Genomic DNA, 13,320 nt, shown 5'->3' with positions numbered 1-13,320 from the left:
TGTATTCACTCAGAACTCTGTCAAAGCAGCAAAATCTGTGAACATAGACAACTAGGGATCTCTGGGAAACAGGTCTCGTCCCATTTCATCCTTTATAAATCAAAGCACACTCCCGGACCTGGATTGAGAACAATGCCGATGGAGTGGGACGTCATCCATCTCTCTGCTCAATGCAAATGTGAGGGAGGTGTCTGTGAGGGATGCACATGCAAGCTCAATATGCATAATCTGAATGCAATTGTGAAATACATTTATATATGATGCAGCAACAGCGTGTCAGCTGTGACTGCAAGGTGTCGACCTCTAGGCTCATTACTGCTGATAAGGTGTTGTCGACAGCGCTGGCGAGAGAGGGGAGGGTGAGATGGCAACCGTGCGGTTAATGAGTGAGAAGCGCCAAGAGCGCCGGAGGAGTCGGAGCTTAGTCCTTCTTCCCACACTCAGTATCTCACTTCTGGTTTCTCAGCTATTGTTCTTTAATAAGCCCAGCTTCTCGCTGTTGCTCACATGCCTGTTTGTGTGTGTAACATCCATCCAAAACAACATCATTATCAGGTTTTGTTTGAAGCCCCTCTCCTCTTTCACTCTCTCCATCTCCCCCTCCTCCCTTTCTCTGCCTCATCTGCTCATCCTTGGCAGGCTCGGGTAAGTCGGCGCTGAGGAGAGGAAGCAGAGAGAAGGGAAAAGGAAGGGAAGATGTGGAGTGAAGACACTGTGTTGGCTGCATTAGCATATCAGACACATGGTGAGGGCTGAAGATTGGGTACTGGAGCAGATGTCGATTTACATATTCAACGTCGGGCCAGCGGTGCATGTGTACATAGGTGTGTGTGTGTGTGTGAGGATGGAGAAAAAAGTAATGGATGTCATGAGTGGGAAAGAGGCATGGGTGGAGCAGAATTGAAATGGAATGAGCACGGAATCACAATCAGATGAAGCGCTCCCAACCATGCAGTTTGACCAATGACACTCGTTTCATTTCAGGAAGTAAATTAATCTCTTTGTTTTTTTTTGTTTTTGTGGACTAAGATTAGCATGAAAGGACGATGACTGTGATTGACGGGTGTGTTTTGCAGACTTTTTGGCAGGCTCTGGGAGCCGATCAAAGCCTGAAAAGCTGTCTGACAGTATTGATGTAGTTAATTAGAGTAAACACAGTGCACTTACCAGCCGCCTCGTTATCTGCTACACACACACCCACACATACACACACGTACTAATATGCTGCTTTCTATCTCTTTTCATCAGCCCTAAATATGAAACCTCTCTTATCTGCTCTGTTTGCTTTTGTGTTTAAGTCTTTCCAACAGTTTTAATTCTCTTTTCTATATGCTCTCAGCTTCATTTTTTATTCTTTCATAAATTTCTAGCTCTTCGTCTGTTTCTCTCAAATCACTGTTTTTTGTTTTTTTTTCTTTAACATGCAAACTTTGTAGCATAGTCAATTTCTTTCTGTTTATGCCTCCTTCTATATGGAGAACAGGTGATTGCAGTGAATATCCCTAACTACAGTATATCTCACCCTCAGAACAGCGAGGAACTGAAACACAGACGACTCAGGGTGGAGCACTGCTCGGCCAACGTGGAGTGCGCTTTCAAGAGAATGGAAATGTGTATGTGTGTGAGCGCACGTCTATGGTAAAAAGAGGAACAGGGACAGAATTCAGATAGAACAAAACTATCTGTGCAGTAATGAGTTCTTCAAGTGAGTTATTATTCTGCACACGCACATGTTGAACATGAGTAGAACACAGTTAAAACAGTTAAGACACAGAGGTTTGTGCACCTACGTGCAGTACACGTACACAGGTACAATCACTACTAGCAATCAGAGCACAATGTGTGCATGTCATTTCAGGCTACCAGATATTAGTGTTTACTGAGGTGAGTTACTTTAATCTTTATGCAATCCTATATTTTCAGTTGCATTTTTTGATTAATTTGACATAAAATAATACTTTTGTTGCAATTTTTTGTCTATAAATCTAAATTAAATAACAATAAAATGTTTTTCACCTTCACAGCTAAAAAGTTTGTTGGTGAAATTCTTTTACTTTGTTTATGTTGTCTTCTTGGTAGAAGCAGCTGATTTGCATAATAATACAAAGACCAAGACAAATATTTTAGAAAAATAGAATATATCGTTAGTGTTAGGACATGTCAGTTTTCTTTGATAATGCAAATCCAGCATTTCCTATTAACACTCCTTCACATCGTAAGCCAAACACAGTGTGGCTTTTATTGTGAAGAATAATCATATGAAAGCTTAAAATATATTCTTTGGAGGGAATAAAACATCCAATAATTCAGCTGTGTGTAGACATCAAGGTATCAAACTGTCCCGGTACACACACAAAATGGAACCACTCTAGTGACAGGGTGTTTCCCATCTTGTAATAGTCTATTAACATCTTTAAATAATAGTTTTCACTCATGTAAAACCTATGTTTGCTGTGTACAATATTATTGGACACCTCTCTACGGCAATACACGTGTGTCTTTGCCTGTAACCACAAAATATTCTCCCCAGACGGATCATGTCTTAACACAGCAGTCATTCATGGGTAGTGGTTTGTGTGTTTGAGCCTGTGGAACAATTGTTGACTGATATTGCTGCCACCCTAGGCTTGCAGCCACCTTCAGGGCCTTCCTCTAAATTCTCCTTTTCTATCTTTTCCAGTCCTTCATCCATGGCTCGCAGTCTCCCGCTTAGTGTCCCTCTCTTTCATTCCTTTGCTTTCCTGGTCATTTTTCTTTCTCCATCCTATCTGTTTATTCTTCTAGTATTTCTCTCTTTATTCCATTTGCAATACCCCCTTTGAGTCCCCATCCTCTCTCTTCTTCTCCCCCTTTTCATCCTTCTACATCAGACTTGGTCCTCTCTCCCACTCAATATTGTATTGATTGGTTTCCCTCTGTGTTCTCTGACCTTGCTGTAATAATGCCAGAGAGGTCACGGCAGATAGATTTCTCTGAAAAAGACACTGTCATGTTCGGTAATCTATGGTTGCACCACGCCAATTAACGACAAATAGACTGCAGACCTTCCTCATTTAGCTCTTTTACAGGCTAAATGCGTTTTGGTACGTGAGGTTCTGCGTTGGGGAGGGGAAAAAAACAGCAGGTTAGTAAAAATGGACATGAGAGAGATCACAAGGTGGCTGTGGATGATGCTGAATAGCAGCATGAAATAGAAAAGGGCTTTTAGAAGAGCACAAGTGAAGTGTAATGCAGAGCTGAAGGCCATGAGTTGCACAGAGAAATGAGGGATAGTGTACATTGATATTTCTGTTGCTCACTCTCTCTTGCTGCCTCTCTGTTTTGCTTACATTTCTGTGTCTTCTTCCCTGCTGAATTCACTGTTGATATGTGAATAACGGAAAACACATCCCCTGGCCAGACTGCCTCAAGTCCCCAAACACACATTGGAGCTCACAAAATACTCACTGATACACACACAAGCTCAGCATCAGCTGCCCCTGAGGAATGCTTCTTTCACAGATGGTGTGGGAAAATTTGGTGCCTCCATAGTGACACCCTCATGAAACTTTCAGCCCCCTTTCTCCCCCTCATCATCTTCTCTGCATTTCAATTGCAAAGACCGTTCCCTTCCCTTTCTTCCCGCTGTTCCTACTCCTCTTCGACACTCTAGTCATCGCCCTCTCCTCCCCTCCCTTTTCATCACCCCCTTATTCTCACATTTTTCTCAGGGTTCTTATAGAGGCCTGGTGGTCAATCTCCCTCATGTGTTACAACTTTTATGCTGCAACTTTTTTTCTTCAATTATTTGTCCACACATTCCACTCCTGTAGTTTTAGGTCAGACAACTCTACTCCCTGCCTCCACCATATTCCCGGGCCCCCTTCACTTCCTCTTAGAGCACAGCGCTGTCATTGAAGCATGACTCTCTAGGGGTGCTAATATAGGAAACTGTTAGCAGACATGTCACTGCAACTTATTCCTTCTAATGGGACCAAAGATTCCTTCCTTTTTCCACATGAACCCTCCTCCAGCTTTGCATTATACATCGCAAGCAGCACCACTCACACAGTGGATGAATCAAAATGTGCATAGGAAGGAGACAGAGTGCCACTGCAATTCATGTGCACCAGAAGAAGATGTTAAGTCTTGAAAAAAGCCTTATCTGGTTAGGGTCTGACCTAAATGGCATGGGTTCAGTTTGTATCATGTATCATCGCCCCTGTCTCTACCTTTTTCTGTGACTTCAGCTAAAACAATTAGAGCTACCGTTTGTATATTTGGATAGGAATCAGAACTTCTTATGCCAGAGCCAGAACATGAGCATAATGGGACAAGATTGCAGCAACTTTAGGTGTTTTCAGTTGACTTACATGAACAAAAACAACTCTGAGATTGACATCTTTCTTTTAACGTGATTGCAGCTTCAATGCTGAGTAAAGGTGATACAGATAGAATGGATAAATCAAACATTAAGGATTGGTTAGGCTGAAATAACCTTCCCCCAAAACAAAACCAATTACACAATGTCAGACTGGATAATAAAGTGAAAATGAAATGCCAGCTGACTAGCATGTATCAGAACTTACGCAGTCATTAAAACACACACAACCACACACAAACAGTGACTCAATTGATTTTCAACATTAATGAAAAAGGTTCATTCAGCATTAAGATTTCACACATTTAACTGCATCACCATTGGAATAATATTTAAATCGCAAGCAATTAAAGTATTGTGGCATAATATTTTAGCATTTGAATCAAGACCAAATAAATCCACCACTGCCTAAACTGCCTTAACTGTGCCACCCAAAACTGAAAACAAATTGCATTGGGCTGGGGCATAGGCCAACTCATCGACATTATCACATTATCACATTAAACACCACCATCGCATGGAACTAATAAAGCCTCAGACGCAATGCAACTGCATTGTTAATCATAACCAGACCAGCTTCAGAATCGACTAACATTTACATTGACACCACAATGCATTACATTTGTAAACCAGCAAGTTAGCTGCATGGCCATGGCAAACAAAGTAACTGTTACTAACGTTATGCAGTTGCTCATCTCCCAAACAGTGAACTACTTTTTAAGCATGCAGGGCTTAGGCAAAATATCCATTGCTGTTTTGTTAAGAGTTGATAGTTAGGACACCCCAGGGATCAATTGAGTTGTTACACGGCACCCTATACTAAAGTACTTGTAGCCATGGCAACAATCTTTATATTTTTTTCTCACCAGTAAAAGTACATAACCATATCATCAACACACCGCAGTGGATAAATAGTGTGAATACAGTCTACCTTGGTAAGTGACCATGCTATAAGTGTGAAAATGTTCTATGAGGTGTACTGACAATATTGAACTTGTTATTTTCATATAAAGGGACACCTTGTTGTTTATTATCACTTATTCTCTATAAGCAACATGTCTGGAACTGAACTGTTTCAAAGTGAATGTAAAATGCATCCACTGTATAATCACATGTAAGGTGTCATGTTTTCAAAAATTCTTGCAGTTGTTGGATAAGTCACAGTTTGCAGTATGAGAAAAATCTGACACGTTGATCTGTTTTCAACAAACATACACTTTCCCTTTCTCTTTTGTTTCCCCTGTCACTAACTCTCTCTTGTTCCCATAGGGAAAAACACACCAACAGCATCATCTTAAGGTTCCAATCTCCTTGCTATGCAGGCCAAAGATAGCAGTGGGGGGGCTAATGAAGACAAAGTGCTTTATTTTATTCATGCAAGCTCCCTGTCCAAATGGAGTCTCCTAAAGGAGTTACATTAGGACAGCTGCTAAGTGAGGCAACACATGCTACAGCCCAATCAATGTGGGGCCACATTAACCTGGCAACAAGAGTGAATGCACCCACCGCTATGCGAGGTGGAAATGGGGACACATCAGGCATGGCCTAGACCAGAACCACAGTTTATGGCAATACATAGCAAAGAAAGATGAATAGGATCATTGTATAGGATCTGCAGGGGACACTGCAATGGGCATTAAAAGGGTGAGCAGCCATGTAGCTGTCAGCCACCAACCAAATGCCATTTACTTTCTCTTCTTTCTCTCAGGAGTCATATTCAAAGGATCAACAAAATGATTCTCTAGTGCATGTGCCAGTATCAATAAGTCACACAGGTGTATGACTGAATGCATTCAATCTGAGGCAACAGGCTCTGTGTCTGCTGAGCCTGTTTAACTGAGTGGGAGGCTAATTTTCTGCTGAAATAGATGGGCTGGTGTGGCCATCTTAATTTAAACTCTTAGCGAAAGGGCTGTTTACTGTGTGTATGTGCGTGCCTGTATATCTCCTGCATGTTTATGTGTGCATGTGCTCAAGTATGTGTTTGTGTGTATCTTGATCTATTTAGTTTTTGTCCCATCTTAATCTTGGTGGAAGGCTGTTAATTAACCCTGCTGTCAAGTCGGCAGACGTCTAAACCAGCAGCCGTCACTTCTCCTGGGTCTTGTTACCGCTCTAATTAGCAGCGGATAAGAAATTACAAATGCCCCCTCTCTCTCCCGTTAAGATTAGGACACCTTGCTGTTTCTCATTCTGATGCATGAGTGTATGGATGTGTGTTTATGTGATTGTGTGTGTGGTAGTGGGTAAGATTGGGGAAGGTTATTGACAAACAGCCAATCACTGTACAGTGTTGTGCGTTCAAACACACACTAAATTAAAAGCCTCTGTCTGAATTCTTCACACCACATACAAACAATATGCAAATTATGTAACGGGGTGGTAATAAAATGATTACGCTTACCCCGTATTAAAAAATATTTCTTGTGAGCGACTAACACCATGTGATAAAGATTGTCATTCTATTTCCACATTCATATTAAACCAACCCATGAAGAGAATGTTTTCTAAACAAGTGGGAGCCGTTCCCTCTTGCAAAGATAATTGATAAAAATGTGACAGTATATGCACCACCACAGAGACCTGGGTTCATTTTCTAGCAGCTGTATGTCAAGGCTATCAATACATTTCATTCCTGCTGGGAGGTCAACAGGGGTCACAGGCCAGTACATTAGGAACAAGGATTGAAGTAGAGAGGAAACTGGCCACAGCAAGAATGTATAAGAAAAAGAAAAAAAAGTGTTCAAATCAGAAAGTCTTCTTCTGGTGTTAGAAAATGTAATGTCCACTTGAATGAGAAATTTCATTGCATACTAACTTCTACATGATGAATAGTGCACATCTTTATGCATTGTGGGATTGATGGACACTGGAAGTAGTTCATTCCAGAGGAATGAGAATGATGACAGTAATGAACTAATGTATCTTTATGGCTGTCTTCCAAGGTGCTGATTGAGTTCTTCTGCTCTGAAGGAGCCTTTTGGATGAGAAGTGAAATGTCTTCGGGAACATCCAGCTGCCATCAAAGAGCAGTTTCAGAAATACTATGATTTGACCATGACTGACAAATCTTTGCAGACATTTGTGGCTTTCAAAAGGTGCACATTTTTGAAGTACAGCCGAAGTTGGGGTGTAGAAGGCAGAAGAACTCTTAAGGTAAAGTAGTTCCACATTATTCAATCTGGAAGAGCTAATGGAAAGTCAAATATATCATTAATGGATTGACACATATGGTTGGTCCAAACCGATTGCCATGAAATTTGGTATAATCACTTATGGTCTTTAGAGAGCTAATCCTAGACACTAGTAGCCTTTCCTGTAGCACCACAAACAGGTAACAATTTTGAATAGTCGAGTACTTTATTTCAAAAATATATACCTGATAAACTTAACCACAAGCTCATATTTTTGATGTGTAAATTAAAAAACATCACCACAACATAATGACCTACTGAAACTACAGTACCAGAATGTGGATATGTAATGATGATAACATGAGACAATGGCCACTGAATGGCTTGATAGCATCTGAGGTGGATGTTTATTTATGGGGGCTGGAATACAACAATAAATAAATAAAGATATCTGGCAAAACGTGCACATGCAATTAGTGTACAGAATGTATACTATTAAGTTCCTGAAGCACTCTCAGAGTATGAGGTCTGTATACTATCCATGCTCCTGATTCTGATTTTTCAAATGTTTACAGTGCTTACATAGTTAGTTACCATCAGATCAGCTGAAAAATAAACTAGTAGATGATGCCTGTTGGTGCCCCTCAAGGATGCTGTGAAGACACATCAATCACATCAATAAGTCAGCATTTCTAAAATCAACTCAGCCTTTCCAAGTTTGTAGTTAACTTCCATGTGTCTCCCAAGTACAAGAGTACATTCTTAATCACAGATAATAAAATGAAAGGGGAAGAAGAAAAAGACCATTTCACTTGCAAGTCACCATTTTAATTAGTCTCTTCTCAGTCTTGGTGGAATTAAATATTTCATTATAAAAAAAAAAAGAAAATGATGGAGAGACATTCTTTAATTCACATCAAAGAGAATAGAGTTAATAAGTAAGTTCAACCCCTAAGTTGGCATCTGCCTTCATCCTGGCTCCATCCACACGGGTATAATAAACAAAAACTCGAGTGGTTTCATGTTGTATCATCATTTGCCTCAACCACTCTGGTGACTTGGTAGAGAAACACACAATAGAAGTTGAAATAGTTCCTTCCTCTCATGCCGTTCTCTCTGATTAAAAGCCTATATTGAGAAGCAGGGCATGTGGAGCTAGGTGTTTGATGCTTACTTCATCAAAACGTTTCCTTTGAGCCTCACTGAAGGACAAGATACATACATACAGATGCACGAGTGGTATGATCCAGTGTCTGACGGTGAGTTACAGCATTTATAGTTCTTTACCTATTAGGGAGTTAAATGAGTTTCATTTTCTGTAAGTAGAAAATGTTTTATTACTATTTCAGTATCAGTATGTAGCGTTTGTCTCCTGATGTGTCACCAACATAATTAGTATTTCTCAGTGAAAATATTCCAAACACTTTGATTTAATCGCGGGACAGGATGACAAGAACGCTGGACATCAGTGCTGTTTGATTCTCTTGATCACTCACAGGGAAGGGAACTAATTTATCCTGTTTTTTGAAGGTAGGAGTGGATGCGACTGACAATTTTATATAATGAAGGAACATAAAAAAGTGAAAGAAGTACTAATCTCAGTGAATCTGCAAATGAAACAGGAGAGCAGACGTTTTTATCTACTCATTGTAAAACAGAAAGTGTGCAGCCATCCTAGTGACTCTGTGAACCTAGGAGCTAAATGTTCAGCACATGAGCATGCGAGCACTCACTTGCCACTTTATTATTAGGTACACCTTACAATATACTCCAATCAATGCAGCAGGTCTGGCATTAATTCTGCTCTCACAATGTTTTAATTCCCCAGTTTTTTAGTCGGAAAGGTGATAATTCTACTTTATGTTTATTACTGAGGTCATAGTGGGTAGTGAAGTCGTACTGGAATGCATTGAGAAAAGGTCTAATGTTTTGGCCAACCTATTTAAAATGAATGAGGTGGCCAATATATATTTATCTATATTAACAATATATATTTATATATTGCAAAAATGTATTTTCTTTCGATCAATTAATAGACCAATCAACTCTAGTGTACTTTTTAGAAACCAAGAATGTTTTTATGTGTGCCAATCTCTGTAGTTTTGGTGGCGAGTAATAATTTAAATGATCAAAAAAGATACACTAAGTACCATGACTATCTGTACACTGTTGGTATAATTGTTTAAATGTAATAGCAATCCACCTAATAGCTTTCAAAACATGTCAGAGTTTGATTTAGCATTTGTGGACATAAAATATTAAAATAAAAAATAAAAAATCATAAAATATTGTTTCAGCATCCTGAAAGAGGTGGATGACCCACTGATTAAAAAACTTCTGCACATATTGTAACACAAAAGTTTCTGTTGAGGTAACAGCTCTGAAAGACCTGTTCTGGTGATGTGAGTATGGGCTGGCAGACAGAAGAAGCTCCAGCTGCTGGAAAGGCCAACTATACTTGTGTCAGTGGTGATGACGCTGGGGAGATAAAGGTTCGGGTGGCACATTGATTTCTGCTCTGGTGTACGAACAGTTAGCCACAGCAAATTAATGCGACGCTGCGCAATCTGCCCCGCCTGTCTCCCATTACACAGGATGGGAGCCCTGACAAGCCACAGCTAATAGATAATGCATGTGAAGGAGTGAGAATAAGGGAAGGTGGAAAGGGAGTGGGTGAGAGAGTGAAATGAATTGCAATGGCAAAACTGGGAACACAAAGGTGCACAAATGAGAGAGAAATGAAGAGCAGGAATGTGGAATCGAAGCTGGAGAGGAAAAAGCAATAAAGCTGTGGTGAAAAGATACAGGCTCGCAGTAAACAGGGATGGAGATGGAGAAAGAAGCCTGAGGGCAAGCAGACAGGTCGATTGACGTTTACCTCAGACCCATGAAGGTACACACACACACGCACACACGCACACACACACACACACATACAAATTAAAGTAAGGAAAAGAAATCTGCAGTATGTAAGTACCACCTATGCACTCACACATATGCAAATATACACCCACCAACCAAACATATGGAACACATATTGAACAAAACATAAGACACTGAGTACGGACACGCACACACAAAATGCATGGTGCTGATGCTCAGCCAGTGTTTGCTCACACGCATTCTCTCAGAATGATTAATGTCTCTTCGCTCCACACACTGACCCACAGGGCACAGCAGGCCACTGGCTGAACACAATTTATTAAGTAGCGCAAGTGTGTGTCTGTGTTTGTGCTGTGGTTGGAAAGGGAACAGCCTGTATGCAGATCCTACATGCAGAGGACTCACTGCAGAGGTCTGGATACTCAAGGGTTTTCAATCTTCTCTGGAAGAGAACCTGCCATTGAGACACAGAGAGAGAGGCAGAATTTGTGTAGAGGATGGATAAAACAGCGTTTCCATGGAGATATGTGTCATCACTCTGTCTAGCCCATATGGATGGATATAAAAAACAGCAGTCACCTGTCTCACCTGGAGCTGACAGCCAGAGGGAGACACACACATCACAATGACAGGAGACAGAAAGAGAGAGAGGAAACCACATCACATTCGGGGCATGTCTTGCTCGAGGCACTGAACCCCTAAAACCTGTCCTACTGCTTGGCTGCAAAATGGCTGACCCAACACTCCAACAATTCAGAGGAAATGCAAATGCACGGGGACTATGTGAAAGAAGGGAGAAGAAAACAATTTCAATTGCCAGTGTAAATTGGTAATAGGCTGTCTTCCTTTAAGAACAACAAAATAGATATCTAACCTACTGTCAACGCGGAGAACAATACAAGACTTTTCTACAACCAATTAAACAGAACACTATGACACTTATTAATACAGTTTTGCACATGAAAACAGAAATCTGTGGATTTTGCCCTCCATACTATAACTTACACTGGCAGCACCATTTGTAGACACCTCTTAGGCCAGTGACAGGAGAAATGGTTACAGCAAATAAAACCTGACTTACTGTTCATATGGACACCTGAGACAGGGTAATGTTTTAGCTGTCCAGCCCACAACTTTACTATTTTGATTCACACTCAACACTCTTGTCTTCACAGCACGCAGCTCTTCTCAGCAAAAAAGCTCCTAAACCACTATGTGTATATATACACAATAGGCTAGACCAACAAAATGTTTCAACTCTCTGGTGAATAAGTGGAGAAATTAGCATCTATAGCACTAGATTATTCTATCAGGTGATAATAAAGAGCTAAAAGAAAGTGAACATTTAAATATTACTCCATATGAATGCTAGTGTAGCACAGACTTAATTTATTGCCCCAAAGGAAAAATATTTTTGCAAAACACCAAGATAGACAATGCAAGACAACATCCAAAATTAAGTACATACTGTGAAGGAATTTGATCTTCAATACAGTGGCATTATTATTATTATTATTATCCTTCTATCCATTAGCTGTAACCACTTATCCTGTGCAGGGTCGCGAGGGGGTGAAACCTATCCCATCTGCCACTCGGCAAGGAGGACGAGGCTAACACAAGGTGGGACCTTTCAAACATTCACCACAAGCTAATCTGGAACCATCCAAACAGAAATAAAAATGCCAATGAAGTGCGTGCAGGAAGATGTGTAGGTTACATCGAACAGCAGTTACCACAGAACAAACTTTTAGCTTAATTTTATTACATTGTTTAATTTATCTTCGTATATTTACTGTAGGCAAACAGTTTGTTTGTTTGTTTTAAGTGTTTATTATTGGGCATAGAAATTATAAATAATGTGTTACATCTTTGTTTGAAATAGAGACATAAAGAGAGGGTTGGAAAATGTGAGGATGCAACAAGCAAAAATGTCATGAGGTCAAAGATAACTTTAGCTAAAGTTAAATAATGAAGACCCAATTTTGACTCTTCTTTCTTCCAAACATTTATCACAATCTTTGTGTAAATCATGTAGGTCCTGAAAAATACAGTTTCAAATAGTTTGTTCTTGGCAAGTCGGTATGATCGTCATTCAGTCAGTCTGGGCTGGATGGTATTTAGAACTAACCAAACAGACACGGTTTGACAAGCTTGACTGCTTTTATTTCTTTTGTTGATTTAGCTAACGCTTTCATCAAGAAAGGATTACAAAAGCGGATTTTAGTAATGAGGCAGATGCCTCGTAATGGACACTGAATCCGTGTCATTTAATATGTCTATGTAGGCCTATATCTGGCACACCAACTAACAACTGAACCCCCCAAAATTGTGCAAGGCAAAGAAAAGATGAGCAAGGTATAGAGGACATTTTTTTCTTTCTTTTTTGAAAGATGATTATTTGAAAGCACTGTCAGATCATTTCATCACCCTTGAAATAAAATGTGTCACACAGGTTCTTGCAGTAGCAAAAGATAAGTGACAATACAGAGCAGGAGATGGAATCTACGTCACAGTCGAGTGACACAGACCCATGCTAGGATTGAACAAGTGAGGTTTTCAAGCTTTCAGTGAGGATTGTTGCACAGGACAAAGAAAAAAAATAGAATCGTTGGGTCATACAACATTCCTCTTGTCTTCATGTACTTCACAATGCACAAAGTAATCCTGAATTATCCAGAGAGACAGCAGAGAAAGACTTTAGCTCTTGGAATAAGAGGCCAGAAAACAGCAACAACAAACATGGGGAAAAAAAACAAAAAAACAAAGTTTTTCTATTGAGTCTTTTTCATGGGAGACATGGTTGTTGGATGGAGACATGGATGTTGCCATGGTTTACTGGGATACTTAAATAGAACAGAAACATTGTTAGTGTCTATGTAATATAAGCAAATTTAGAGTTCGCTGCCTACAACATACCCAAAAACCCATGCAAAAAAAAAGAAA

This window comes from Channa argus, chromosome 1, assembly GCF_033026475.1.
Source record: "Channa argus isolate prfri chromosome 1, Channa argus male v1.0, whole genome shotgun sequence".
NCBI classification, from domain to species: Eukaryota; Metazoa; Chordata; class Actinopteri; order Anabantiformes; family Channidae; genus Channa; species Channa argus.
Note: the sequence above shows the minus strand (reverse complement) of the source record.